This window comes from Eptatretus burgeri, chromosome 14, assembly GCF_056783735.1.
Source record: "Eptatretus burgeri isolate ZD-2024b chromosome 14, Ebu_testis_v1, whole genome shotgun sequence".
NCBI lineage: Eukaryota > Metazoa > Chordata > Myxini > Myxiniformes > Myxinidae > Eptatretus > Eptatretus burgeri.
The window spans coordinates 6,819,577-6,845,859 of record NC_140974.1 but is presented as its reverse complement, the minus strand read 5'-3'; the positions used below and the strand labels follow the sequence as shown (position 1 = coordinate 6,845,859).

Sequence of the window (26,283 nt, the reverse complement as noted above, 5' to 3'; positions counted from 1 at the left end):
GCTAAAAAGCCACCCCTGTTACCCTGGTGAAGATAACCTCTCCAGGATTGTTTCACACAAAAACACACACACACCCACTGTGCCTGCTATCAATATCATCTCAGGCACGGGCAAGCGAGATCTCATTTCAGATGCGGGAGGAAAAACAAAGTGCAGAATATTTACTTTAATCATTTAACTCCACCCTGTAATATCATCATCAATCCCTTTGGCAGAGAATGATGCCCCCATTCGTTCCTTCCACACTCAACTCGAGACCCCCACCTCCTCAGCCACCCACCCACCCTCCTTTTCCTGTCAACAACATACAGTGAATGAGAGTCCAGGTTGTTCCACTGTTTGGTGGTTTTTCTTTTGATGCCTGGCAGGTTCAGAAGTGACTTCTTTCCATGCATCACATCCATCCCTCTCCTCTCTCTCTCTCTTCATATATATTGTTACGGTTGTGGAAATTCACAGAACACCATTCAGGATTACCAGAGATCAGTTATGTCGATAAGTGTGTGCTCAGATTAGATTCCCCCACCGATGTCTAAAGGGAATTTATTCGTGTAACCGGGCTGTGATCTTTGAGTCAGCCATTATTCTTTTGCTATCTTTGTTTTGGAACAACCACTACTTCAACAACCACAACCGCATCTCAACAACCACGCCATCCCCACCACAGAGCAACCACAACATCGCTTCACCTTCATCTCCACAAATGCCGCCATCTTTTCGCCAGCCACGGCGAATCCCACGGACGAGCGGCATCTCCGCCGACAGACGCAGGATTTGTTTTTGCTGATGATTTCTACAACGTCCGCTTTCCACGGCTGATGATTTCTACAACCTCCGCTTTCCATGGCTGATGATTTCTACCACGTCCGCTCTCTCCGCGTTTCGCAGCGAGATCGGATCAAAATACCAAAAGGGGCGGAGCCAGCGGGGGGTGAAAGGTCGAAGGTGGGGGGATCAAACTCACCTCCCCGTACCCCATAAAAAGGCGTGCTGGAATGCACAGCGAGTCAGTTCTTGCCTGGAGGGTTTTTGCCTGGAGAGTTTGCCAGGAGTTGTGCCTGGAGCCTTGTGAGTTCTTCTTGCCTGGAGTTTTGCCTGGAGTCGGTCTGGGTTTGCCAAGCAGTGAGTCGAGCTGTAGTCTCTATTGGAGACGCGGTGCAGTCGAGAGAACACCACAATGTTCGAGTCCAGTGGAGGGCAGTCGGAGCGCAGCAAAGCCGGCAGTACGGTGCCTAACTGTGGGTCAGTGGAGAAAGCCGGAGAGAGGTCGCCAGCCAGCGAGTCACCACGAGGGTGGCAGGTAACCAGCACGGTCTCATGGAGCTCTTGCGGTCTTCACAGTTCCACGAACATAAAGGCCTACGGGTCCAATCTGCCCCTTTCCTTTCCTGGGGTTTTTCTTTGCCTGAAAGTTGTGGCGCCATGTCCATAAGTAGAACTGTTAAGTGAATGTACAGTAATAAATAGACAACGGCTGTAGGGTCTTTTTGCTCGTGTTTTGTCCTTTACCCCCATTGCATAAGTGCCTTCATTGATTGCATACATGTGAGGAATAAATGTCCTTGTTTAAATGTTCACCTGTTCGTTGCGTCCTTTCCTGTGATTGACTGCCATTATTACGTACGGAATATTAGTTGGCTTTTAATAGCCGATAAAGTAATCGGATCTGGCAGGGCTTGGCGATATACAACCGCTCGGCAAATTGCAAACGGTGCGAGCTGCGTACAACAGCTCGTATCCGTACGAGTCCCGTCGAGGTGTAAATCCCCGGCATTTCTATCTACGCGCATACTTAGGTAAATCGACAATTCGGCGATCGGACCCTGTCGCGCGTGGACAGAATAGTTGGCTGATTTACGGTGTGGTTAAAAACGCAGCTGGATTTTGGCGTTGATCCGAAAGCTGTGACTAGGTTTACCATGTCTGGTGGGCGCGCGGCTGCGATGAGTAAAAAGCGGTCGGTCGCACGCTGGAGTGGTGAGAAACAACAATATATATATATATATATATATATATATATATATATATATATATATATATATATATATATATATATATATATATATATATATATATATATATATATATATATATATATATATATATATATATATACATATATATATATATATATATATATATATACATATATATATATATATATATATATATACATATATATATATATATATATATATATATATATACATATATATATATATATACATATATATATATATATACATATATATATATATATATATATATATATATATATATATATATATATACATATATATATATATATATATATATATATATATATATATATATATATATATATATATATATATATATATATATATATATATATATATATATACATATACATTTATATATATATACATATATATATATACATATATATATATATACATATACATATATATACATATACATATATATATACATATACATATATATATACATATTACATATATATATACATATATATATATACATATATATATATATATATATATATATATATATATATATATATATATATATATATATATATATATATATATATATATATATATATATATATATATATATATCTGATATGGGCCACAAAGAATGTTATAAAACACTTCACAAGTTCAACATCATCAACTGTCCTTTGTACAAACACCAAATGATTCCTCGTACAACTTCATATAATCTCTTGGCTGGTTCCCCTGACATACCTTGTCAGCTTGACACCGTGGAAACAAAGGCCTTCAAGATTATTGGAATATCTTGCGATGGGGCAGAGACTATGGGCTTATCACTTTGCCACAGCAGGCAGGTCAGTGGTCTCTCTATCTTCAACCACCCCCTTTCTGGTCTTGCACCCTCTGCTCCTTCCATGCTTTGCCCCTCCCCAGGTTTATACAGGGCTCACATGGTCCACCATCAACCCCCTTCTACCCAAAATAGAGGATCAATGCTCACCTCCACTCATTCGTTCCTCTTTTTTCCCCCCGCATGTGGAATCGACTTTCACATCCTCTTCGATCTCATTCCTCCCTCCAAATCATCAGGACAGATGTTACCCACCATCTCAAATCATCCCCAATCCCAATCCATGATCTTTTCTACCCTCGTTAACCTGCCACTCCACCCCCAAGTCGACCTCCTTCCAAATTTCCAGTTTTTCCTTCATGAGAGTTTGCTTTTGTATCCATCTTGTCCACCCCGTGCATCCTCTTCCCTATCCCACTTCCCGTATTTATCCAAGTGTCCCTATAGCTTATACTTCAACCCTGCAGTTGGTTTCCCCCTCTCTACTATTGCTTTTGTTCTGTTTTGTCCTGATCTGTTCAGTGTACTAGCTCTTCCATGAGCTGAGACATTGTATACAAAACCAAAAAGCTTGAGTTATTAATTTTAACCAAAAATAAAATTGGACTTATAAATGCTTTAAAATGAATAAAACATCAAAAATAAATAAAAGCAGTGCAGCACAAAGCACGTGTCCAACAATTTAAAAAAATACAAGTTCATAGATATAGAACACTACAACAACGAGAACGGCACTCGGTAGAGCGCATACCTCTACCAGGCTGAACAGTTTACATTTTGTATCCATTATCCCACTGATGGGCCGGATCTGAATCCATCTCTCAATGGTGAATAATCACTTTAAAAAAAATTTAAAACTCTAATTTCTGAATTCTGATTCGGATCTTCCCTAAAATCGAATCAGTTTGTCCTTCTCATACACTCAACCTGTCCACCAAGTTTCGGCCAATCCACCCATAACTTTTTGAGACATCCTGCTCACAAACAAACAAGAAAGATGTCGTGCATCGCAGAAACGAGCAAAATCCCTTTGAATCAAAGGAATTTCGCAAGTCCAAAATTCCCAAAACAAATTTAACCTTAAAAATAATTGGTCGTTGAATTCAGTTTCCTGATATGCAAATCCTCTTTAAATTTCAAATAAACCAGATGAAAATTGAGGATTTTAGAAATTAAACCTCAGTTGTTGACCTTTGGCCTATCTTGACCTTTTCGCCAATGTTGATCTCAAAAATAATTGGTGGTTGAATTCGGTAACCTGAAATATAAATCCTCCTCAAATTTCAAGTCAATCAGATGAAAATTAATCAATGATTTTAGAAATCCGACAAAGATGTCGACCTTTGGCCTATGTTGACCTTTTGACCTTTTCAATTCAAAATCAATAAACTTCTTGCTTATGACCGACTCTACCATTTTTTAAATTATTCATTTTTCATATACCTTGTCGAAGCTCGTATGAGAGCGAACACACAACGCACAACAAGGGGGCATGAAACAAGAGGGCTGGGAGTGGGAAGGACAAAACAGTGGGGAACAGAGACATTCGGAGAGCTGTGGAAGGGAGACAGATGGGGAATACAAGATGGACATCACAGGGACTTTCAGGAAGGAAAGCAGGGAATTTGAAGGAGTTGGGTTTGCGGTGGATTAACGTCGGTGGAAAAGATCGAGGATTTGGATGGGGGACGATATGAGGTGGTGGTGAACAGCTGTTTTGAAGACCTAGAGGGAAGAATGGGATTGAACAGAGTGTGGGAGTTGATTCCAAAGGCGGGAAAAAAGAGGAATGAAAGAGTGAATGTGAGCAGCGATTCGTGATTTTGGTCGTTTTACCAGAAGGGGGTTGTTGACGGACCTTGAGTGCATTGCGGAAATATGGTGTGGACAAATCGCAGCGAGAGCAGCTGTGCTTCACATTTCGTGGTTTCGTGAAGATCGGTTTAAAACTCTGTCCTGGAGGCGATTGACGTACAAAATAGACAAACGGACAAACTAGCAGACAGAGTAACACACGTCACCAACCAATATACAATGCCATCGATTCATCCATCGGGACCACCCTCTGTGCAGAGCGTTAGTGCTGTCGAAGCAGTCTCCTTGGCTGTTGGACACAAACTTGGACGGGTCGCCACTCCGATGCAATATACAGTACAGATGTTCAAAGTATTTGTTTTTCGCAAGTAACAAGCAGACAGACAGACAGACAGACAGACAGACAGACAGACAGACAGACAAGCAGGGGTGAAAACATAACCTCCGTCCACTGTGGTGGAGGTAAAAAGAGTTAACATTACACACGGGCATTACCCCTTTATGTCCCAAGTGTTTTGAATTGGAAATATTTAAGTAAAGCTCCATTTTTAGGATCAATTCGACACAATTCGAACCAAAATATTTGTTTTGAAAATAATACATAAATAACTGAATTAAATAAATAGTGTCCCACCTATAAAAACACCTGGCGTTAACCACACAAAAATGACCATTTTATTTAGGTGTACTCTATACAGTATGTTATGATGATATGCTAGGTGGTCATATTTTGGACCATTAGCTGTGTGTTAATCAGCTGTCGGGATTCTAACCTTGCTTGTAATTGTGTATTATTCAAACCTTGCTTTAAAATGTTGCTTTAAATGTATCATGCTGTTTTCACTATGTCTTTGATAACTCTTTATGGCTCTGCAGCTGCACAACAGCATGTCCTTGGGAAAACTGTGTATGCTGATATCCCACACATTCCTGTTCTTAGTCATCACCAGAGTTTCGCCTTTGCTATCAGCAGGTGCCAGTGTAGGGGTGTAGGAGTCTTAGAAAGTTATTAGTTTGCAAGATGAACTGTTGGGTTGCGAATCTGAGGATTGACTGATCCAACTTCCCTGAGGGCCCCTAGGGAGGGGGAAAGAAGCCCACTGCCGCATTTATTTCTTTATTTCTTTATCCCTTAAGCACACACTTGTAGTCCACACCCATTTCTGCTTTTGTGTGATTATATATATAAATGTTTTGCAGTAAGAATCTCAATGTGTGTCGGGGGGAGCTGACTGAAGGGACTTTGGGCTGGATTCTGCATACGTTGTGCCATCTTCTGAAATAAATCGTATCATTCGAGAACCCTCATTCGACTCTGTCATTACTCGGCCGGGTGAAGAGTCATAACAATTGGCGACGAGGATGGGATGCGACTGATGCTGGCGGTGTGGACGGCGGGACTCCACTTGGTGTACAGCGATCACAAGGGTTCAGCTAAAGGTACGTGGAAATTGCACGTATAGGGCACCTAAGACAGGGAGCCCTAGTTAGGGGTGAAAACTGTACACTTGGTGGGCAGTGCCCCGCTGGACGCAGCTCCAGGATCTGCTCGGATCAAGAACTGTAACGGTAAAACATATGAGGTGATTCGAATGCGGTTTGTTTGAAGGGCACAAAGAGGGCTGGCAGGCCGTATGTTAGAACCGGTAAGGGTCGAGGATAAAGGTATCCGTGTGAAATAAGGAGGAAACAGGTTGGAATCCTGTACCAAGAATAGGAAGGTTAGAGGCCTTCATTGGGTTTGAGGCTATTAGGCGGCGGGTCGAAAGGGATCTCGGTCCCGGTGTAAAAGGAGAAACGATTTACAGCTATTAGGCGGCTGATTGAAAGGGATTTCGGTCCCGACGTAAAAGGAGAAACGATTTACAGCTATTAGGCGGTTGGTAAGATAAGAACAAAAGATGGGGAATAACTCTGCAAAGAACATAGAGTTACCCAAAGGAACAACACTTAAAGTTATCGGTGAAAGTGGAAAACACTGGAGAGCGTTTGCAGCGTGGCTAACGGAGTCACAAAGTGAGACAGGACGTAAGCGATTAGATTCAGAGGGAATCTTGAACCAACGGGAAAAGAACACAAGGTTAATGAGCCAGGAGAAGGGCTGTTTGTAGAAGTTACCTGTTTGGATGTATTTGTGAATACAATGTGGTGGGGAAGGTTGAGTTTTGTGTTAGACGTAAGTTGAGTGTTCCAACCTGGAACTTGTATGTGTGGAACAACTTGTATGTTTGTATGGAGATAATGATGGGTCGTCATCGTCAATGTGAAGACTTTGGACGAGGTGAATTGCGCACACCAAATCTGGAGGAAGGACCATGATGACCGATTCTGCACGTGTTGTTAATTCAGTGATGGGAAAATGTCATTGAGAGAGTGTGTGTGTGTGTGTGTGTGTGTGTGTGTGTGTGTGTGTGTGTGTGTGTGTGTGTGTGTGTGTGTGTGTGTGTGTGTGTGTGTGTGTGAACTGGATGGGGAATTGAATAATTAAAACCACTTCAGCAGACAGTTTGTCAAATGGGATGTCAAATGGACCAACGTTCGGATTTTCTCATGGTCCGATAAACTCTGTATGCTGTTTTGGCTTTGAACACTGTACGTGATAAATGGATGGTCTCCACGGAGCATCATTTTGATTTCAAATTGAAATTCAGTTCTGTTTCCACTTTGCATGTTTCGTAAGGCTGATCGACGTTACGGGTTCGTTTTAACGTCAGTTTCAATTCTGGTTTCATTGTTGGGGTCATTAAGCATGTTTTATGCTTGACTTTCGTAAATCTGGGAAAAAACTTATTTTATGGGGTTTTGCGAGTCACATGACGTGCCATAGGATTTAACAGGCGCGCCGAAAGCACGAAATCGTCCCGTCGAAGGACAGCTTATCGTGAGGGTTTACGAAATAGATTAGCACATTTTACAAGATGGGGACGCCCTTCATAGGATTCTGTAAAAATTCCGATTTAAAACGAACGTATTTGAGATGTCGTCAAATATTTGTTCCGTGAGTTTGATGGTAAAAACCAACGCGCTGATAAGACGTATTGCTCATGTGAGTGCGTGATGACGTAATCACGCATGGGCCCAGCGCGCTTTGTCAAACTTGAAAGTGCAATTAACACCCTGCTGTGAACGTGCCTGCTTGTCGGAGCAATGTACAAGAATTTCTCGAGGCGGCTGATTTTGAATATGGTGGACAAACTAGATTTTAAAGAGATAGCTTTGTGGTAAAATTAATTAATAAGGACATTGACGTTTCAAAGGATCGCTCGATTTTGTGTTTCGAGGCGAGTGCACGCGCTATCGGAACATGGAAGCGACAATGCTTTGAAACAAGGCTGTAATATATATATATGTTTGTTCCGGTTGTTGTTGTTGTTGTTGTTGTTGTTGTTGTTGTTGTTGTTGTTGTTGTTGTTGTTGTTGATTGGGCTTCGTGACCGGAAGAGGAAAAGAGAAAAAAAAAAAAAAGAGACGCGGAAGAGGCGCAGGACCGAGGGATTTAGGATGGATGGTGTTGTGGTAATGAAGTGCCGTACTGTGATTAGCGGCAACGGAGATTGGGCGGATGTGGCAGCACTGTGTATGGGGGTCGGTGGCTGGTGATGACTCGGTGGCTGGTGATGACTCGTATGCCGCGTGCTCCGTGGAGGGTCGTGCTGGAACAGTAATGGTATGTAGTATACTGTATTAGGAATGGTGTACTCTGAGGAATGTAATTGGGATTAGAGTATGGAGTTTGCCTTCAGTATTATGTGTACAAGTTATTGTATTTTGTTATTCTTACCCTATGTATATTTATGTTGTTGCAGATATGCGTATGGGTTTTGTGAGAATAAAGCCGATCGAAAAGGTCTATTGTTGATTACTACAACAGATGGAAAGGGGGATTTAAATGCTTTGAACAAGGAGGATTTTATTTAAAGTGGGTTTATCTTTTAGCCGCGTCTCGTAGTAAACGCCGGCTCTAAGAGTTCCGCGTTGTTCTTATTATTATTCTGGTGAAGACAAAACCTTTAGGACGTGGCTCTTGGACACATTTGTCCGTGTTTACATGTCAGACATCCAAGAACAAGGACGTTTGGTAGGCTACGCACTTATGATGATGCGGTGTTTTTGGGAAAAATTACGGGCGGGGCTCGTGCTGTTTGAACACGCAGCCATCGTGGGCCTTGACGAGGAGCGTTTCGATTCTCTGCCTGTCAGGGTCGAGATGTTTGTTTGGAAGCGGACAGAAAAGCATGTCTGTTGTCTTTATATGAGCCTCTATCTGTCAGGATAAATTCATTGGATTTGGGAAGTATAAAGCGGAATTAAAGGGATGTAGAGGAATGGTTGCTGAGCAACGACATCGATCTGGAAGGAATGGAATTGGCTTTGCACTGCACTCACTGTCGACTACGATGAAACAGGGCAGGATTATGAATACGTGGCCAAAGCACATAGAGATTACACCGTCAAACGCTCTCTGATGACAACCAACCGATGGATCGGGAAGGAAGGAGCGGCGGTGGAGGTGAAACAAGCCGCCAGAGAGCGCGAACTAATGAAGCACAGAGAAGGACTAAGAGCGTCCATCTCAATGGCAGTTAGTAACGGACATAGTGCAGGGGAGTTAGGAAGAATGGTGAACAGATTGAGATGCGCCCCCAGAACCACAAGATGGGGCAACGAACACCAGAACACTTTACTGGCCGTCAGACAAGGAGATGGATGGAAGGTATGCTTGCCTGATCAAAATCCACAGTAGTGTACAGTAAGGTCTCTGGCCTTCACGTCCACTCACCACGCACCCAGAGCAACTTCCAGTCCTGCAAGCTCTAGTCATGGTGGGAGCCTCGTACGGAGGTATCATTTAAAAATAATCTTTTACACAAATACTTGTCATTATGTTGCAGTTGACTGCAGTGTTCAGTGCAGTGGCATGCTGTAAACCTTGTAGTAACGGAGACAGTGACAGAACCTTTGACGACACAATATGCAACTCCTGGTACTGACACTACTCCTTTGTGGGGGGGACCTATCACTAGGCAACACAACACACTCAAGCCAAAGAAACCGTATACACCTCCGTGGCAAAGGGGGACACGGAAATGAACCAGTACCAACCCCACAGCGACATAGGAGGGGAGCGGCTGGAGAAAGAATGGAAGCAGGTGAATACGCAAGGTTGGGGAAAACATACAACCAAGAACTAGATAAGGTAAAGATATTTTCAAAGGAACCTGGCAAGACCGCACCACTCATTTCCAGAGGGCTGACAACCATCCAGCCACAGCAGCTCATAGAACTGTCTTGCGTCCAAGCCGAGGAAACTTATGATTTGATAGAATGAAACGAGGAAATAAAATCGATTCGATGGTCTTATGCTATGATAAAACCTGTTGGGAGGGGGGGACGTCAGAAAATGCAGAAAAGACAGAAGTGGCTTGGCAGAACAAAACGCAAGACAAAACCCAGTGGGGGCACTTTGCACAAATAGGATTCATATGGGGTCAACATGCATCTCTAATTACCCAAGTTCCATGGGCCCCGAAAGAACCCTTTTGGAGTACAGTTGTGAAATCTTGTGAAAATACAGTAACCTCCCAGAGAAGAACACATTTCACTTATAGGTGTTTTCACCTATAAGGCTTGAAGCTCTCACGAGCGATCGAGTGGAACGCAAGGAGGGTTACGCAGGGTGGAGATTTATATTTCATGACTGGGGAGACTGGTTACTGTGCCTGGTAGGGGCAGCAATCCTAATCATCATGGGAATCATTTTTGGAGTATTTCTGATCAAACGTCTCATTTCCATTTGTCTAAAGAAATGCTGTGAAGCCTCACCCCTCACCCAGGCCATCATAATAATTAACAGCGAACTCATGGAGGAAGACCCCGAGGACCTCTGTATGGGGCCACAACCAGACCCGACCCCCACCAGCTGAGGAGCCAACAAGGTGTTCTGGCGGAGGGCGCCCTGGGGAAGACTCTTCCAGGTATTACTGATTACTCAACGAACTTTCAAGTGAAAAGGTAAGCCAAACATGGACTCATACATCTCACTACACACGAAGATACAGGAAGTTGTAACAAGAAAGAAAGGAAATCTACAAGTAAAATGCTGATGGAGGTTTATGATAGATGTGGCAGTGTTTTGACTAGCATATGCATAATCGTGGAAAATGGACAATACCAGATAGTGAAGGAATGTATGGAAAATACTTGTATGACCCTTATATGTAAATATGCATCTCATGAGACTCTTTTTTTTTGTCTTCTAGCGCAAGTTGAGAAAGGAGCTTACACCATGCCTTGAGCGCTCACAGTGCTGCTCACCCATTAATACATTTGCATATTGTAAATATTATTGTTGTAATTAGTGTTGAGTATAATTGCCTAAATAATAATGTTGCTGTTAATATTGTATAGACTTGTAGTGCCTTTAATATTGTGTGGACTTAACATCAAATTTGTATATGACAACTTAATGGGAGACTTGTGGCAGTGGGCAAGATAAAAGGCAACAGAAGCTAACCTGAACCACCGGCAGTTGGGGACTTCTCATTTGGGGAATGTTGATGGCTATCCACGGCATTTGCAAATCCCGTTTGGCAGGCACGGGGGCCTAGGGGTAGCTGCTACAGGAACCAAATAGGGGTCCACTCGGTTGGTGAGTATCAGGTGTGGCTGGGTATGGTCAAAATATGACCAAGGAGGGAAACTGTTATGATGATATGCTAGGTGGTCATATTTTGGACCATTAGCTGTGTGTTAATCAGCTGTCGGGATTCTAACCTTGCTTGTAATTGTGTATTATTCAAACCTTGCTTTAAAATGTTGCTTTAAATGTATCATGCTGTTTTCACTATGTCTTTGATAACTCTTTATGGCTCTGCAGCTGCACAACAGCATGTCCTTGGGAAAACTGTGTATGCTGATATCCCACACATTCCTGTTCTTAGTCATCACCAGAGTTTCGCCTTTGCTATCAGCAGGTGCCAGTGTAGGGGTGTAGGAGTCTTAGAAAGTTATTAGTTTGCAAGATGAACTGTTGGGTTGCGAATCTGAGGATTGACTGATCCAACTTCCCTGAGGGCCCCTAGGGAGGGGGGAAAGAAGCCCACTGCCGCATTTATTTCTTTATTTCTTTATCCCTTAAGCACACACTTGTAGTCCACACCCATTTCTGCTTTTGTGTGATTATATATACAACTGTTTTGAAGTAAGAATCTCAATGTGGTCCGGGGGCACCTGACTGAAGGGCCTTTGGGCTGCATTCCGCATGCGTAGTGCCATCTTCTGAAATAAATCGTATCATTCGAGAACCCTCATTCGACTCTGTCATTACTCGGCCGGGTGAAGAGTCATAACACAGTATATGTCGGACACCAGGCACAAAAGGGTTAACACTAAAAGGGAACTTCATACAAAACCAAACATAGAAATGTAGAACCTCGACCAGGTAATACCAGCCAGCCACTGGCCCCTATCCCCAATCCATGCAAAACCCTTGATTGTTATCATAATTCATTAAAAACTCTGACAGAATGTGGAACAAAATAATTTAAATAACGAACGTACAAGGAAATCAGACGCAGGTGGAGGCCATTCAGCCCATCACGCCTGCGCGACATCAACAGCACACTCGTTTATCAACACAAGATCCAAAGAAGAAAATGCAAAATTTATGATTATTTTAAATTGTGTTTTTGTGGTTTATTTATTCGTTCATTTATTTATTTATTAAGGTTTTTGTAGTTGTATTTTTTGGGGGGGCCTCAGGGGAGGGGGCATGGGCTTGGTTAAAAAACACATCAACCACACAACCCCCCTTGACGAGACCCCCACCAACAGCACTCTGTACACAATCACCCATGAATGCTCAAACTACCGATTAGTCCTATCAACATCCCAATGCCCCTCTATCTCCATAATTTCCAGGTACCTATCTCATTCCAATTTAAACTTATCCACTTTTTCTGCAACCACTACCTTTCCGGGGAGACCATTCTATGCATTAACAACTCTCCAAGTAAAAGTCCCCTGCGTTACTACCATCTTAACTCTCCTCTTCTTTACTCTCAAGCTATGGCCACTGGTTCTGTCACTGTCTACTCTATTGAATAATTAATCTGCACTTATTTTATCTTTACCTTTCATTAACTTAAACATCTCTATCATATTTCCTCATAACCGCCTCCTTTCTAGTGAATAAAGCCCTGTCTCCTTCAACCGCTCCTCATAACTGAGTCGAGCTTGGCCCGGAATCAATCTTGCAACCCTGTGCTGAACCCTCTCTATGGCACCAATGTCCTTCCTCAGTTGTGACCAAAACAGCACGCAATATTCCAGATGTGGCGCTCACTTTATTCCTGTGCAATGTTAACACCACCTCTTTTGATTTATAATTGATCCCCCTCCGAATACAACCTAAAACCCTATTTGCTTTACCTGTAGCTACCTGGCACTGTGCTGCCTGCTTACCTCCCATATCTATTACCACCCCCAGATCCTTCTCCTGTGTGACACACTCCAAAATTACCCCTTACATCCTGTAATCTCTATTTTCATTGTTCTTTCTCATCCCCAACACCTAACACTTGCTCAGGTTAAATTCCATCTGCCAATCTTTTGCCCAATTCATACAAGTATCAATACCTTCCTGAATCTGATCACCACCCCCTTCTGCTATCCACCCTACCTGCAAGCTTTGTGTCATCCGCAAATTTGGAAAGCTTACTCTTTACCCCATTATCCAAGACGTTGATGTAAATAATGAATAGTAATGGTCCGAGTACTGATCCCTGAGGTACCCCGCTACCTACATCCTCCCAGCAAGACATCCTCCCACTCACAGCCACTCTTTGTTTCCTACCACGAAACCAGTTTGCAATCCAATTAGCTTCCTGACCAGCTACTCCACAAGCCATCACCTTGGTTAACAACCTCCGATGTGATACCTTATCAAATGCCTTCTTAAAGTCCCGATATACTATGTTCACTGCCTTTCCCTCATCCACCAAATCAGACACTGCTTCATAGAACTCTAAAAGATTTGTTAAACAGGAACTACCTTTGGTAAACCCATGCTGACGAACTTTAATTAGTTTGTATTTGTTTTAAATGGTTCCTCATCTGGTCCTTAATTGATGTCTCCAACTCCTTCCCCACAACTGACGTCAAACGAACAGGTCTATAGTTTCCCAATTATTTATTCCCCAAACTTCTTCTATCTTTTCCCTGGTCTCATCCATTGATACCGGTAGTGATTGTTCAGCGGATAGTCTTTCTCCTGCACAATGTCTTCAACCTTAGTTGCAACACAACTGTGATATTTATCTGTTAATTCAAATTTTTTCTCTGTATTTTACCTCCTTGGCTTTCCTTCGCTAAGTTTTTTAAACCACACAATACATCCATGGAGGATGACACCTATTTTGTATTTATATTTTGTATACAGAGTCGAGGCTCGTGGAAGAGCTAGTACGAGTGCACTGAACAGATTAAAACGCAACAGGACAAAAGACAAAATTCAACAAAGTTGAATGTCAAGATCAGGGCAGGCTTGGACAAACAATGGCACTGGGGAAGTGTTTTGCATCCTTGATAACAGAGTTTCAATGACGGAGGTTTCCCTTTTTCATGCAAAACAGCAGGTATGCATTTTCGAATCTGTGATATCATTTCCTTCAATTTCCGAAGAAATTCCATTGGGAGGTTGTTTCAGGCTTTCTGTCATGCTTCCCATGAATCATCTTTTGATTTCAGTCGTTTCGTTGTTTTTCCTCCTGTCCATAATCCCAGACAGCTTCGATGGTGTTACGGGCAGGATTTTGAGGGAGGCCATTCTAATAGTTGAAGAGTTCCTGACTTTTCTTTTCTTGTTAATATAACAACAACTTTTCTTGTTAATATATTTAAAACCACAAATGATACGACACACTTTGGGTTATCCATCCATCGGGACCATACTCTGTGCAGAGCGTTGGTGCTGCTTAAGCAGTCTCCTTGACTATTGGGCACAATCCTGGACGGGTCACCCATCCGACATAGGATACCATCAAGCTGGCACTCATTTTGCCAACCTCGGAAGGATGACAGGCTGAGTCAATCCCACCTGGTATTAATTCAACAGCCGAGTGGGATTTGAACTCACCACTCTCGCCATTAAGCCACACCAGGCATATAACAACAAAATCGATTGACCAATATACTTGAAAAATCTTCGATTTTTGCAAGTAACAAACAGACAGACAGTGGTGAAAATATAACCTCCTTCCACCTTTGGTGACCGGGGTAAATATGAGTGAAAGATTGCAAATCCAAACGTCTCATCGAGAAGTTCAAATCAAGTTCCCGGTGGCGACAGTAATGGAAGAATATTTACGGATGTTATTCTTCCGGAACAATCATTGAGTAATATTTTCAAGTTCCCTTCTTTGCTTTGATTTCGGTGAAACGAAGTGGACGCTGTTTTGATCATCGCTCACGGGTTTCAGAGGCTCGGCCTGTGCAAACTTGTTGCTGATGATGAGTATGTAAAAGGAAAGTGCAGGTCACCGAGCCAAGCATCGGGTCGGCAGTTTCCTTGGAAAGTGGTTGAGATGATAGACCGGGAGGTTTGCAGCAAGTGATACGAGCTGAATGGGAAAACTGACACTTCATGATATTGTGCTTGTACATAAACCCCTGGACAGCTTGTCCAGTGCCAACAGCTAAGTTTGTGCGGCCTACTTGTGAGATTACCTCCTCTCTGGTTTGAAAAATTACTTTATAAAATGATTAAGTGAAAATGTGATAACAAGGTCTCATTGTCACATAATGGTGAATTACAATCATGAGTGTACACTTATTAAAATAAGGTGATGAGTTTGAGAAATAAATCCATCCATCGGGACCATACTCTGCTCAGAGCGTTGGTGCTGCCTCTAAGCGGTCTCCTTGGCAATTGGGCACAATCCTGGACGGGTCTCCACTCCGACACAGGATACCAGCATGCTGGCACTCATTTTGCCAACCTCAGAAGGATAACAGGCTGAGTCAACCCCACCTGGTATTAATTCAACAGCCGAGTGGGATTTGAACCCAGGAACCCAAGGATCCCAAACCCACCACCGTAACCATTAAGCCAACACCAGGCAGTGATAAATCATGATTCTGTAAATAAAATAAAACGACAAAGTTCATGACAAGCCAAATGAATAATTTCTGGAATATTTCCTTAACTACACAACAGTACAAGATCAATTCTTATATTTCATGCTGGCATTGTCAAAGAGCCACAGAGGAGCACATGCGACAGAGAGAGGATAAGGACATTCAGGGATAACTGTCAAATCAACACGGAATAAGGGATTTGAACCTACGACCCTCCCCAACCACATCATCCCCATCATTTGCTCAGGTGGGAATGCTGAACAAGCTCAGCCTCTGTAATGACGTGTTATCTGATGTACTGTAAAGTGATGCATCCTCTTTACGACATAGCAGGTGCTACTACATTTTACAAACCATTTGTGCTGAATGGACAACGTTTCAGACATGCATTAACGGCTTTCACCACTTGTGACAATTGACTTAACCCGATATGTTATAATGATGACTGTGATAGCCCTGGCGAGTTGGTGCTGTGTCAGAACAAGCCCCAAGAGCTCAGAACAAACACTACACAAGTCCAAACAGACAAGGTTTCCACATTCCGATGGTTTCAAAAGAATGAGATGAAGTATGATAAGGATCCTCTGGTTTCAATGAATTGCTCATTCCATGCTTGGTGGTGACGGGTGTAAGCTATGCAGTCAAATGAAATAGCTCTTCCCACGATCCCTTCATCAATTCCTTTGAGGTACTTTACCATCAAGGCACACTTGCAATTTGCTGCCAATTCTAACAAGCAACAAAAGCACAGAAGCCTTTAACACCGTGTTTCACCAAACCACAAAGGCTAACCAGGCCTTAAAGCCTCACTAGGCCACAAAAAACAAAGCACTGCCATGTCACCAGGCAGATCTCTCAGCAACTGTGTCTACTCAGCACACAAGCATCAAAAGGCAGGTCTGTTCGCAGCGATGAACACTTGCAGGAGTTCGGATAATGAGCAGGCCTCAGCCAAGAAACTCAAATATTCCAAAAAGATTCTCATTTGGATCCAGCAGAGCTTACCCAGCTTCATGGGTGCAGACAAAGTACTTTTCTACACATCCTAATTTGCTCGAAAACCCTCCAAGCGCTATCTTGCTAAAGGCCGAGTGCCACTATGATTAGAGACGACTGTTTCTTGAATTTACAGCTGGATGACGTGGGGACGGCGATGACCCGATACTCCCAATGGAAAATGGTTGGCGTTACAGTTAAGTCTCTTTTTCTCACTCAAGGGCTGTGATTATTAAGTGAAGATCATGTTTTATTTATCAGGTAATATAGAGTCCAGGGTAGATTTATTTATATAAAAACACAGGCCTACGGTGGCACTGCTGTCAGCCAAAGGCATTAAATATTAACTCGGCCTCGGAAACTATGGATCCACATAGTTAAGACGAAAAACATTTTTCATTGCTTTCACATGACGTGGAAGTTAAGCCTGGTCTGGAAAGATCTGGAAAGATGAAAGATCATCTCACAAAGGCTGATGGAAGATGTGATTTTTATAAAAAAAAAATTTTGGAGCATAGCCCTTGGAGACACATGGGGTTATTTCGGGGTGGGTGAGGGGGGGGTGTTAAAAAGGCAAATCTCCTTCAAACAATCGAACAAAGCAACTATCCAGCATTATGGTTTGCAAGCACCAACAGAAAAATAACAAGATGGCTGAGGAACCATGTGACCTATGACATCATAAATTTACATTCTGCCTCCAATCCTCCAGTGGGATATGTGTGTGAAGTTTCGTGTTAATTGGATGAGGTGTGTTTTTCTATCCAAGATGGCCACCAAACCATGTGACTTGTGATGTCATAATTTTTACTATGTATGCAGACATCATGGAAGATGATAGTTGCAAATTTTCGCTTCGTTAGGTTATGTGATTCCAGAGAAAACATTATTTAATACTTTTCTTGAATCCAACATAGCTGCCAAACCATGTGACCTATCAATTAGAAAATATCAAAAGGCACCAGTTCACCACTTGCGTGATATGTGTACCAAATTTCGTAAATATATAATTTAGGGGATTTGTAGTTAAGCTCCGGAAAAGAAATATGACGGACGGACGGACGGACGGACGGACGGACGGACGGAACCCATTTCTATATCCCACGCCAACTTTGTTGGTTGGCGGGGGATAATAACAATGCTGCAGATCAAATCCAAAATTATGTCATAAAACAATGATCAATTACGTGAGGATGATTCATCCGAAAGAGAGAACATCGTAAACTAGAATTCATAGAACACCTTATGACACAAGGTTGAGAAACAAGGACAAGGGTGGGGTCTGCGAGTGGCAAAATTGATTGGTCGTGATTTCGTAAAATGCTGTAATATTTTGTCCAAGTACTACAAAATGGACCAAATCGCTAAAAAAAGAAAGAAAAAAAAAAAGAAGGTGATTTGTGTTCCCCTGTGATCGAGTATATAATTCAATCGAAATAAAATGAAAATTTTAAAGGTTGCAGAAAATTTTTGCGGAACTTTGCCACCTTGATGCAGCGTCTTTTTACACCACCTAATTCATCACGTTACATTAGTTATTGCCTGTTGTTTGTGTCCTTTATGAAGTCGTGAAAATCAGTAACTTCCCTGTTTGGAATTATTTTTAATTCTGTTTGACTGCCAGACAGACAGGATTGAGTTTTTCTTTTTAAAACAACATTATCTCACTCCTCTCTGCGCATGCACGATCGGGACAAATTCAGAGATAAAATACCATTAAACTACAGGTTTGTTTTCTGATTCGTGCTCAAAATCTAACATTCAATTTAAAAGTAGTTGTTCCTCGATCATTAACTGACGTTTGTAGACAGACAGATAGAGCGAACCAATTGCTTAACCCCGCTTTTCGCTTTGCATGCGCGGAGTAAAAATAATAAACTGAATGTATGCATACAGCATATATGTATATACGGCATGACGGTTTGCGATGGTATTTAAAGAAATACATTTCAAGGGCTCAAAACACATTGTTGGACACTATGCACCACTTATCAGATGAAAGGTAGAGAGTCTTTCATTTATTCTATGGTAAGTCAGACAAGTGATTGAATTATACCAAATATGGCAACATCGAAGAACTTATTAGTGAGCCAGAAATGAACCTTCAGTTTGGAGTAAATATATGAGATCAAAAATGTAACGTCTGACCCACAATGCCTTGCAACTACAGCTGCATGAAATGTATTTTAAAAAAAGCAATGGATAGGGCATTGTGTCAAACACGGAATCAACATCGAGACAGACTTGGAGTCATCAGCAATGTTCGAACACACAGAAGCACAAGGCAACAGACACAGAGACGCAGTCACAAATACGGAGTTGCCCTAAAGCCCCCAGTCCTATTTGCAGGGCAATTAAAGGCAGTCAGGGGTCACGAGACACACAGAGACCCCATTGAGTGACTGCACTCGGGAACAGGAGTGCTCCGACTGTGGTTCGCGCTCTCCTGGGAGAAAGCTTGGGGACTATGCATAAAGGGCAGGCCAGCCAAGGAGGGTCAGCCAATTGTTCCGGAAAGTTCTCAGCCGCTCTTGGTGTAATCATGACAGGAACCCCAGGGTTAACCTGTACGACACGTCCCCTCTTAAATACTGAGAACCGGTAGCAGTGAAGCAAAGGCCCCTTTAAATAACTCGGACATAGGCAAGCCTCAGTGTCTATGGCTAGACCAGGGCAGTTCGACCATTCCTTAAGGCTTGTCCAGTCAATTATCGCTGACCTGCATCCATCTTTCTGAAAATTTGCTGCAAGAAAAGGTCTGGAGCAGAGCATATCAGGATACAAAAGAAAGAAAAGAAACAGATGAAGATGGAGGAGAGTGCCATAAATGTAAGAATAGTCCAGAGAGGAAATAATCAAATTTGACATTTGAAGGGACTCCAATCAGATTCATAAAGTGCAAAAATAGAAGAATTCTTGAATGAGAGTTAAAGCAATATAAAAATCATGCAGCAAATAAAAATGAAATAAAAAACTATTTTTTTAAGACCAAGTTTGACTCCATTAAAGGCTCTGAATTCTGAATTCCAATAACGAGCAAAAAGTGCCATTAAAATCCTAATAATGAGTCTCCTGATGACAGCTCGTGCAGGTTGGACACAGAGCAGCAGACAAAGCATGAGTGGGCTATATGTTGTGCTCACTTTTCTTGGTGTTATCCGAACTTTTAATCACTTTGTGTCAACAGGGTCATCGCTATCCTCAAGCTTGTTACCGAGAAATCCTCTCCTGGTGCAGTAGTCATGGTCTTTCAATTAAAACATGTCATTTGGATTGCCTAATCACGCCTGCGGTAAATCCAAAGCCACGAGCGACAATGATCTTTGGAATGTCAGTCGACGTTCGGTGAATAGCATTCTCGAAGGACTTCAAGAGCAGATATTTGAAGGATTCTTCCTCCTCCCCTGTCATCTTTGTAGCCATTTATTTCTCCTTGTGGATGAAAATCTACATTATTGTGAAAAACAAAAGTACATGGTTATTGGATATCAGTGTTTTCAAATGTTAATTGCATTTTTGACACCTCATTTGTTTGGATGTATTTGCTTATAAGTCTATGTAAAAAGCTTGGCCAAAGTAGATCCTTAATCCTTAAATTTGGCTATTCTTCTTACTCATTTATTGTTGGTGTTAATAAACCCAAAATCAGATAATATCTGTGTGACACAAGCAATTTAACTATTGCTTTTTCAGTGCAACACATAAAAAGTAAAAGAGATCGATTCATTCCTTGTGGAGATGTTATATATATATATATATATATATATATATATATATATATATATATATATATATATATATATATATATATTCTTCTAGCCGAAGAAAATTGCATAAAGCAACCATGAAAAGCTACCCAAGGTAAGCTCTTTGCCGTTTCAACCTCTTCCCAGAGTTCCACAACAGCTGCAAAACATTTACAACTATTACGTACATGAGAATCCCAATGTTACACACCTCATCCACTGGACCGGATTCATCACTTCTTGGGAAATCATCAGCGACAGCGCAGAAAGAAACATGTACCATTGACGCTCCCAAGCATGTACGATGTAGAAATGTCAAAAGTAGTCAACACGAAAATGAAAAACAAACACCCAATTCATGTCTCTCACCTCAGGCTGAAGAGAATAACCAATTAGCTCTCACATTATCAATTACCCCAGGTGGCTAGGATTACATAAATAAATTGACTCCTCACAAGCTCTTCCAGTGGAAGAAAGTTGTGCAAAGCCACCATGGAAAGCCACCCAAGGCAAGCTCTTTTTCTGTTTCTCAACTCTACCCGAGTTTCTCCACAGCTGCTAAAACATTCACAAGTCATAGGTGAGAGATGTGCTTGGGCCTCCGTTTTCATTATATATATATATATATATATATATATATATATATATATATATATATATATATATATATATATATATATATATATATATATATATATATATATATATATATATATTTGTTACTGGGCGTAGTGGCGTGTGCCTGTAATCTGGCGACTCAGAGGCTTGGGTTGGAGGATCGCTTGAGGACGTGAGCTCTGCACTGGGCCGCGCTATGAGAGGGTGTAGGGCAGCCCGGAATCATGGTGAAACCCAATCCTTATCCCTGTGTCGTAAGAGGCGACTAGGAATGCGTCAGGAAGGGCAACCGGCATAAAACCTGTGCCAAATCAGTATCGGATCATAACGGATGATTCACTGTGGCGACCCCTAACGGGAGCAGCCGAAAGACGAACAACAACATATATATATATATATATATATATATATATATATATATATATATATATATATATATATATATATATATATATATATATATATATATATATATATATATATATATATATATATATATATAGTCGTGTCCAGCAGGGTTTAACCCCGACCTGGACAGATGACAAAATTTCTCCCTTGAAGGCTTCAACCGAGACTCGGAGATTAATGCGCATGGGAAGGGGGCGTAATGGTGGAGAGGCGATGCACCCAGGAGAAGCACAGCACTGGGGCGCTGCATCAGGACAGCACAAGGCTACAGTTTCTTAAAAGGAATACATTTAAATGAAAATAAATGAATATTTACAATGGCCAATAATTCAGAAGTTAATGACAATAACAATAAAGTAAATAAATCCTACAATCAAGGCACCTCTCACAAAGACTCAAATACAGACAAAAGGAACCAAAAATGAAAAGAAAAACCCTTGCTTTCAAGTATTCTTGTGTTGAGCTTGGCCCAGAGCAGGTCGGTGGAACTTGGAATGAATAAAAGTACTCCTCTGCGCACGTGCAGACCCGCACAAAAATGGTGCTTCTCTCGTAGCGGGGAAAACACACACCAGGCAATCTGTGAGCAGCACTCCACACCAAAGCTCAGAGCACCCGTGTAACGGCTTTGTGCACTGATCGTCCTCACCGACTCAACCAAGAGCCAAAGGCCAGCATCTTGCTTCACCACATGAGCCAAATCGCCTCAACACAAATTCAATGGTCATATTGTCCTCCTCGGCACGTGATCACCCTCCGCTCTCACCACTCACTCTGCCTTGTGCGTGCACTCTGCCCTCCTCTCGTCCTATTTAGTCGGAAGCCTCCCACGATGTGCAAGCGTACTGAGTCCGATGCCTCTCAAAATGTGCCAACCTACTGATCACGGCTCTCCACCAAAAGCGCACAAGCCACCCTTTTTACTACATCTCCTCTGTCCGATTTATCCTCCGCCTCCGGGGGGTGGCTTGCTCGCACCCAACCCGGGAAAGCGGGGCTTCTGCCTGCTCGGCCAGCTCTGACGTCACGCCCATCAATCGTCCTTCGGGAGCGTGACTTCGCTCATTGTCAACTTTTGAAGGCGGGGCTTTCTGCCCGTTTGTTGTGGTTTTCAGGATATGTTCCCCACCTTTATTGCCGATGTTGCAACATAGCGGAAAAAAATCAGAGAGGGTGATCACATACTGGGGAACTTATTCTTACTCTGGTGTTGGTTGAGCAGTAAGGGTGGTGGCTTGGGATCCTTGGGTCCTAATTTGAATCCCCGTTGGCTGTTGAATTAACAACGGGAGTTGACTCAGCCTGTTATCCTTCCGAGGTTGGCAAAATGAGGACCAGTGTAGCAGCCAAAAGGCTGCACACGAAGGGAAGGGGTATTGACGGATTTATTAAATCTGATATTGGTGTGGCACAGGCATGATGGGCCGAATGGCCTCCTCCTGTGCAAAATTTCCATGAAATTCCTTGTAATTTATTGTAATACTCTCTCGGCTCATTAACACCGCACCACCCCTCGTGTTAAGGGGTTCCCTTACTTAAGCTCACAGGTTCCCTACTTACTCACATCGAGATGCCTCCTACATGTCCACAGACCAAGCAGCTCAAGACAATGCTATTCCCTATGAGATTCTTCCATCTACCCCCACAATCACAACAATATGTATATATTTCTCTATACATATATTCCTATGGATATATATATATATATATATATATATATATATATATATATATATATATATATATATATATATATATATATATATATATATACATGTCTATGGAGCGTGAAGAGTGCTCCCCAGATCTTCCAAAGGATATAAGTCCTGCACATGCGCACGCCAAAACATCACCTTTGACGCGGAGGCATCGGCACGGCCTCTCATGTCAACAGAGATTTTATGGTCACCATTTGGCAAGGTCAAACATCAAACGGAGCTGCCTATCCAGATTTTGGGCATATTTACCCTCTTTAGCAGGTGCCTATTTTGTTTTTTTAATATAACAAAGATAAAAAAAAAATCAAAACATAAAACATCTTGTGATGTGCACCTTGACCCCATGGCCAAAGTACATAGTCCAACAAGAATGTCTCATTGGCATACACATGCTCCTCAGCCAGAAGGTTGAAGCACATACATGGTCAATGAAACACACACACATCCGAACCACGAAGGGCGAGAAAGCATGGTCATACAATTGGACCCCTCTTTTGGAGTGAGTCCCCATGACTTCAACTGCATACCATCCTGAATTTGGGCTTATTTACCCTTGTAATGATGGCACACAGTATAAATATCTAACCAATGATGACCACAGTTGTTGTTTAAGTTCCAATTGTACCTCCTGGGTGTAATGGTCAGCATCAACCACGGATTACTTCTCATAAGGTAAAACCGAATAATCTGCAAATAACAAAATCCTGTCTGCCACTCAGATGATTGTTGATGCTTATGCAAACGAGGAAACAAGAAAGCATATGTTCATATATATATATATATATATATATATATATATATATATATATATATATATATATATATATATATATATATATATATATATATATATATCATTAATTTGCTGAACTGAAGCCATTAAAGACGAGACAAGATGCTCAAGTGAAAGGCTGTGAGGAGTGTTCAAAACAAGTTGTTGCAAAAATCGACGAAATCAGAGCTGAGGTTGATAGAATAGTACAAAGGACACCAGGCAATAAATAATGTTGTCATAGAAATTGTTTGTATGTCAACCTTTTCTTCTACTGCTACTTATTTAATGGCCCCAATTACTCCACTTACTTCTGGGGTTCGCCAGAGAAGGTTTTTGGCCAAGGTTTCTTTTATGGACCAACTGGTCAGACCTGACATTCTCCCGAAGATGATTTGGGAAGGAGTTCATAAATTAATGTGGTGTCAAAGCAATAACTCACCTACTCATTGAAAATGACACCCTGGGATCTTTGTTGTCCACCAACAACCAGTGCTGGCAGACTGGTCCATGGGAACCCAAACGCAAATTAGTTTTTTTTTTTCTGGAAGCCATTGAAAATCGTTAATCATGGTCTAATCTCCAATGTGAAGGGGAAAAAAAAATGAATCTTTTTTGCCAATCACATAGTATCGAAAAAAAACCCTCAAGAGTGGTGATTATTATCAATTTCGCCAGTGATGTCACACCTTTTTATTTTTATTTTTTTATATACATTGTCGAGGCTTGGAAAAGAGCGAACACACGTAACGTATAACAAGGGGAGCAGGAGACAAGAGGGGCGGGAGAGGGAAGCACAAAACAGTGGGGAACAGAGACATTAGGAGATCTGTGGAAGGGAGAGGGATGGGGTGGGGAACATGGGGAATACAAGATGGAAATAACAGGGACTTTCAGGAAGGAAAGCAGGGAGTTTGAAGGTGGTGGGTTTTGGGTGGATTAATGGGGGTAGAAAAGATTGAGGATTTTGATGGGGGAAAATAAGACGTGGTGGTGAACAGCTGTTTTAAAGACCTGGAGCGAAGAATGAGATTGAAGAGAGAGTGAGAGTTTGTTCCAAAGGTGGGGAAAAAGAGGAATGAAAGAGTGAAGGTGAGCAGTGATTCTTGATTTTGGTTGTTTCGCAGAAAGGGGATGCTGGCGGACCTTGAGCGCCCTGCAGAAATATGGGTGGCACAGATAGCAGACAGAGCAGGGGGGTGGGGGGGGGGCGAGATCAGAGAGGAGAGGAGATGGTAGAAGACAGAATGACCACCGACCTGTCTGCGGTGAGAGAGTGAGAGATCCAAAGACAACCTCATCACAGGAGATACCAATGATACAAATGCCTTGGTTTCCACAGCATGAAGCCGAGAAAGGTGAGACGTGTGAGCAGTACTCCATCAGGCTGTGGATGAAAGCTTTGTACGTGATCAGGAGCTCAGGAGGGCCAAGGAAGGACCTTGCACGATGGAGGATGCCAAGTTGGCGACTGGCTTTGGAGGCCAGGTTGGGAATGTGGCTTTCCCAGGAAAGATCATGACAGATAGTGAAACCCAGAAGCTTGAATGAAAGGACTTCTTCAAGAAGATTGTTGAGAAAGTAGATGGAGGGATTTTCCAGACGGTCTTTTTGGAAAGACAAAATGAGAGTGTGAGATTTGTCAAGATTGAAAGACATGTTCCACGTGTTGGACCAGTTTGTGATTTTAGCTTGAAGCCATATCGATCTAAATGGTGGCTTTCATGGAGAAACAATGCACCTCGAGCTCAGATTCAGATACTGATTCCACCGTCATTTGCAGACACTGATGGTTCTCAGAACGTTGAAACTGATCAGCGGGATTTTGAAGAAACTTTTGGAGATAAAATTCGTAATGGAAACTCTTTTGGGGGGAATCATGGAGCCGTATCATTGAGAGCCTTATGCAAGCAATTCAGAGGAAGAAGGTGGAAGTGTTGGTGAAGATTAAAATGCTGATCGCATATTCACGACAGATTGGTAGGTTTATAAGGGAGGGATTTTTTATTCACCGATACATCGGTGATACTACTCAAGCAGAAATACCCGTCGTCGCCCGACAGCACAGACACCGTCCAGGCACAATGGGACACTGCAGACAAAATGGACGATGAATACTTAGTTCCACCATCGCAGGCTGACCAGGTGTCATGTATGTTGTGGGATCATCCCATTTCATACTTTCCCAGGACGCCATTTGTTTCTGTGGTCATGCAATATCCGTGCT

At 42.1% G+C, this 26,283-nt stretch overlaps 1 protein-coding gene and 1 long non-coding RNA gene across 3 annotated transcripts in view; one reads left to right on the top strand and one right to left on the bottom strand.

Moving 5' to 3' along the window:
• Positions 1 to 26,283, bottom strand: part of EXT1 (exostosin glycosyltransferase 1) — a 218,277-nt gene that overhangs the window by 71,628 nt on the left and 120,366 nt on the right. The gene's annotated exons all lie outside the window — the stretch shown is intronic.
• On the top strand, positions 5,935 to 11,972 carry LOC147012604 (uncharacterized). The gene is made up of 2 exons (XR_015051009.1): positions 5,935 to 8,329; positions 10,923 to 11,972. It is a non-coding gene; the product is annotated as an uncharacterized LOC147012604 (long non-coding RNA).